Consider the following 6000-nt stretch of genomic DNA (forward strand, 5'->3'; position numbering starts at 1 on the left):
TGTTTCATACTAACCCTTTATTTCTCTTCTCTCCGCGTCCTTGGTGGGTGGGGTGTGTGTGGGGTGTATTCCACTATGGCTTTTGTACTTTTTTTCAGGTCGCTGACCAACTCAGACAGAATCCAACATAGTTACAACACTCAAGTATTCCCACTTGGTTGATGCCATCTGGGTTCTACTTCTACCATGAGCTACAAATATTCCTACAGTCATCATCTCATTCACTTCAGGAGGCAAAGTTGAGAAATGCTTTCTCCATCCTTCTCCAGAATGGTCTACTCAACTGACAAGACTATGGCCCTCATCCTGACCGCCGTCAGGTTACCGTTCCGCGGTCGAAAGACCGCGGCGGTAATTCTGACATTCCCGCTGGGCTGGCGGGCGGCCGCCTTCAGGCCGCCCGCCAGCCCAGCGGGAAAGAGGCTTCCACGATGAAGCCGGCTCGGAATCGAGCCGGCGGAGTGGAAGCTGTGCGACGGGTGCAGTTGCACCCGTCGCGTATTTCACTGTCTGCACAGCAGACAGTGAAATACATTTAGGGGCCCTCTTACGGGGGCCCCTGCAGTGCCCATGCCAGTGGCATGGGCACTGCAGGGGCCCCCAGGGGCCCCGCGACCCCCCCTACCGCCATCCGGTTCCCGGCGGGCGGACCGCCGGGAACTGGATGGCGGTAGGGGGGGTCGGAATCCCGCGAAAGACCGCGGCGGTAATTCTGACATTCCCGCTGGGCTGGCGGGCGGCCGCCTTCAGGCCGCCCGCCAGCCCAGCGGGAAAGAGGCTGCCACGATGAAGCCGGCTCGGAATCGAGCCGGCGGAGTGGAAGCTGTGCGACGGGTGCAGTTGCACCCGTCGCGTATTTCACTGTCTGCGCAGCAGACAGTGAAATACATTTAGGGGCCCTCTTACGGGGGCCCCTGCAGTGCCCATGCCAGTGGCATGGGCACTGCAGGGGCCCCCAGGGGCCCCGCGACGCCCCCTACCGCCATCCGGTTCCCGGCGGGCGGACCGCCGGGAACTGGATGGCGGTAGGGGGGGTCGGAATCCCCTCGGCGGCGCAGCAAGCTGCGCCGCCTTGGAGGATTCCAAGGGGCAGCGGAAAACCGGCGGGAGACCGCCGGTTTTCCTGCACTGACCGCGGCCAAAGCGCCGCGGTCAGAATGCCCTGCGGGGCACCGCCGGTCTGTCGGCGGTGCTCCCGCCGACCCTGGCCCCGGCGGTCTAAGACCGCCGGGGTTAGAATCACCCCCTATGGCCCTAATGACAGAAGCCAAGAAAAGCCAACCCATTTATCTCGACCAGACAGCCTTCAGATCTCATGACTCGCCTTCTGACCAAATGCACCCGTTGTGACAGGGATGCTACAAGGTTAACTGGCAAACAACAAAATAAGGCACCAAAATGGCAAATAACCAAAACGCATCCAAAGCATTTCAGTTTCACAACAGCCAACTCCACTTGTTGCTTTCCAAGCATGTGTGAAGAGCTCTATGCAGCAGATTACAGTGAACTTCATCATATTATTATGGGACTTAGAATGAAACCGAAACAAAGGCCACATTTTCCCCAATTTCAGATATTATGTTATAAATAGAAGGGCTGCACAAAATATTGCTGCATTAACCCAGCCACACCACAGGCCTGTCAAAAATGCTTCCAGACCAGCAATTCACCTGCCATGTACACAACCAGCAGACACTGAGGAGGGATAAGCAAATGCTCTTACCAAAGCAACCGGCCAACTTGCAGCCAAAACAAATATAAGCAATGGCCACAGACAGCCAGAAAAGGCTGCCATGAGACCATAAGAAATAAATAAATGCTCCCAGGTAACTAATAACTGAATTAAAGCTCCCAGGTAACTATGAAGCTAGCAGTCATCCATGCAGCCCAAACAATTTAATCACTAAAAACATACATGGTCCTGAACTAGCAAGTTATGCACACAAAAGAAGCTGGGCGAAATGCCTTCAATAAGTCTAATCGCTGGCAACTGCTTGGGATAGCATTCCAACCCATCATTCTTTTGCCCACCATGCCACCTCAGTTCGACCCAGTGGCATGATGGACTAAAAAATTATGGGTTGGAACGCTACCCCAAATGACTGCCAGTGGTCAGATTTACTGCAAGCATTCCACCCGTCACTTTTTGTGCGTTTGATGTACCTGGCTAGTTTCCACACTGAGTAAATCAATAACAGGGCCCATATATGGCCTAAACAGGTCAAAAGATCTCACATGCAACCCAACAAGGACAGCGTTTCCACAGAGCATTGAGATATACGCAAGGCACAAATATGCCAAAACCACAAAAACATATCTTCTAATAATATCTGTCAATCAGGAACCACACAAAAGCCCACATGCAAGATATGATTCAACACATTCAGGCCCTTCAAGCTACATACATCCACAAAGCAAACAAGTCCACTAGCGGCATGCACATGCCCATGCTATCACAGTCTGTCCAGCAAATCCCGTAACTCTCACACCAAAGAAACATCTACGCATCATAGGGACCTAAAGGCACACTAGTGCCTTGCTGTTTACAACACAATCAACAAAACCAAACATAAGTAAAAGTACAGGCCCGTAAGAAGCCTATACAGCGTGACTCCCATGTGACCTACAGACCATTCACCCAACTTGAATGGACTGTGAGATCTTGCTTGTTATCATACTACTTTGAGAAGAATCCAACTTTTCAGGTCTTCTTCATTCCTGCCATGACTTTTGCCTTAAACTGAGGCCCTTATGTACGGCCTATGGCCTAAACTCCTCCACAACTTCTTCAAGGCAACTAGATAATAAGACTTCAAAATTTAATATTTAATTTTCCTTCACTGTGCTTGATCTCAGGTACTCTAAATATATGAATTCCTGGCTGGAACCCCAAGTAATAGGTGAAGATACAGAGCGTAGAAATCCCTGCCTTACAGATACAGCGAAAGGTGGAACACACAAGTACACCCAAAATGATATGCTACAGGGGCACCAAACCACTTAACCCAGTGGGAGAATTTCATACTGACATGCTGATCAACACTGTGGAGGCTCTTATATTGATTACATTTGCACTCAATATATGCATCAGTGAGCTGGAAAACATACTGATTGCCTTTACGCCCAAATTGGCAGCTCTGGAATGGCTCTTGATGAAGCCAGCTATTGGACACCAGGGTGTATCCTCTGGCTCTACATCACAGCAGAATGCCATTCCACATCGGAATATAAGCAGGATCCTAAATGAGCTGGCTTAAGAAGGTAGCATGATTAAATAAGTGGAAGGGCCTATGCTGTAGCGTTTGGCAAGAGTAATCACCCAGAAAATCCATAACAACAAGACATTAAGAGTCTGCATTGATATGTGGCTCTTGAACTGGATCACAGAGACGGGAAGGGACCTTGCGTCCAAAGTGGTGACCTACGGGCAGGTCTCATGTGGTCGTCCATGCCATACCTGAACACCAGCTATCATCAGTTCGCTCCTGATCAAGGAAGCCCTCTACATCACCACATGTTTCACATACATCAGCGATCAGAGATACATTAATGGCTTTTAGATCACCTAGTTTTGGACTTTTTACAGTTGGTGAGCCTCACAGCTGGCGTTTTACCCACAGTAATCAGAAGGTAAACGGACTGCGCATGTTTATCGCCAAGGTCCTCCTTTTAGGATAAGGACGCTGCAGCGCAGCATGGGTAAGGGGCACTTGCAAGTTACACATGAACACATGTGAGGGCAGTGCGTGGGTGATGCTATTGTTTTGAGCAGCCAAGTAACTGCGCATAGATAGTCTGTGTTAGGTAAATACTTTTTGCACCCTCCCAGGAGCAATGAAAGAAACACACAATACACAGCAATTGCCCAGGAACAAAATGAAATGTATTTGTAAGTACCACAGCAATCTTGCTGGCCAGCAAGAAAGAAGAGCAAACACAAAAAACATGTGCATAACATAAACAGGCTTCTTCTTCTTCCCTGAGTGGCTGATTTTTGGGCCTTATATGCAGTACAGAAATGCAACATAAGTACACCCAAAAGATCACAGTGCAAAAAATGGGCAAGCATAGAAATGAAACATAGGCACAGTGCCAAATATACAGAAATACAGTGTAGGCATAAAGGAACCATCTGATGAGCAAAACTAACGTGGAAGTCAAGAAAAGCAAAGTGACCTCTAAGTGGGCTCAGAACAGCTGTTGAAGCTTGTCCAGGCAAGGCCAGATTTGGAAGCCTCTGCAGCTCAGGGTAGCTTGTTAGGTGAGAACTATATCTGAGTATGAAATCGATGTAGTGCATACATATGTATATATATATATATTTTTTTTTTATTGATTGGGGTGGACTGGAGTGAGGTGGATTATATTATGGTGGGGTGGATTGGAGGGGTGGACTGGACTAGGGTGGATTAATGTTGACTGGATTGGACTAGTGTGGTGTGGATTTAAGGGGAGGGTATTGGAGTGGGATGGATTGGGGTGGTGTGAGTTGCCTGGATTGGAGGGAGGTGGACGCAGTGGACTTGAGTTAGGTGGATTGAGTTGGATTGGAATGGAGTAGGGTGGGTTGTATGGGTAGGGTGAGCTGGATTGGAATGAGGTGGGATGGATTGGAGTGGGGTTAGAATGGGGTGGAATGGACTGGAGTGGGGTAGACTGGAATGGGGTGAAGTGTATTAGACTGGAGTGGGGTAAATTGGACTGGGCTGGATTAGTGTGGGGTGGATTGGATTAGTGTGGGGTGGACTAGATTGTAGTGGGGCAGACTGTGGTTGATTGAAGCAGGTGAACTGGAATGGGGTATATTGTTTTGAATTGGAGTGGATTGCTTGGGATTGGGGTGAGCAGGGTGGAGTGGGGTAAACTGGAGTGTGGCAGGTTGTTTTGGATCAAAGTGGGGCAGATTGGAGAGGGGCAGATTTAAATAGATTGGAGTGGGGTGGATTGGATGGGAGAGGGAAGAATTGGGTTGGAGTGGGGTGGATTGGATTGGGGAAGGTGGATTGGAGCCGAGAGGGGCAGATTTGAGTGTGGCAGTCTGGAGTGGGACAGAATGTTTTGGATTGCAGTGGGACATATTGGAGTGGGGCAAACTGTTTTGGATTGGAGTGCAGCGATTGTAGTGGGACAGATTGTTTTGAATTGGAGTGGGGAATATCTGAGTGGGCATATTGTTTTGGATTGGAGTGGGGCATATTATTTTGGACTGGAGTGGGGCAGATTAGATGGGGTAGGTTGGAGTGTGTTTGATTGGGATAAGTGGTTTGGATTGGAGTGGGGTGGACTGGGGTATATTGCACAATAATATGTTAAAGCAACATTTCAGAAGTTACACAAAATAAAGAAACAATGACTCTTTGTAATATTTGGAACAAGATAATCGTCATCTTTTGAGAACAGCACCGACAAGCAAAAACAAAAGAAAACATGAGTGCAAAGTGAGATAAGACGACTTAGCAAAGTAAAAGAAAGTTAACTATAAAAAATAAACCTTAGCAAATTTTTTTGTCCTGCTGGCACGTTTTTGCAAGTCACAAGCCTTCTGTTTGCAGGGCATTAGAAGCTAAAAAGAACAAAATAGTACCTCAACAGTACCTGAATCAATCAGCGCTTTGTCCCTGCTCCACTCAAAGGAACGGAAATGCTGCTTGGCCTGCAGTGACGAGTTACGAGATTGCAAAAAAGAGTGCCACGCAGGCTAACAAATAGTAAGTGACAGGCGGGCTCCAAGCCCTTTATTGTACACAATAGAGTCTGGCAGGTGAGACGCATGCGCTCGCAGACTCGACCCTAAAAAAACAAAAAGGCTGGCGCAGGGAACCAGTGGAACTAGCTCGTTGCAGAGCATGCCACCTAGGAGCTCAGGAGGCCTGGGGAAAAGGCCTCAAATGGCTAGAGCTCATCACCAGTAGCAAAACGAGCACAGGTTTTGGTGAAATGGCTCGACAGGACAAGACTGTAGAATGTGAAGCTCTGCTGTTAGACCAGTAAAAAAATCCA

Source organism: Pleurodeles waltl, chromosome 11 (assembly GCF_031143425.1).
Source record: "Pleurodeles waltl isolate 20211129_DDA chromosome 11, aPleWal1.hap1.20221129, whole genome shotgun sequence".
Classification (NCBI taxonomy): Eukaryota; Metazoa; Chordata; class Amphibia; order Caudata; family Salamandridae; genus Pleurodeles; species Pleurodeles waltl.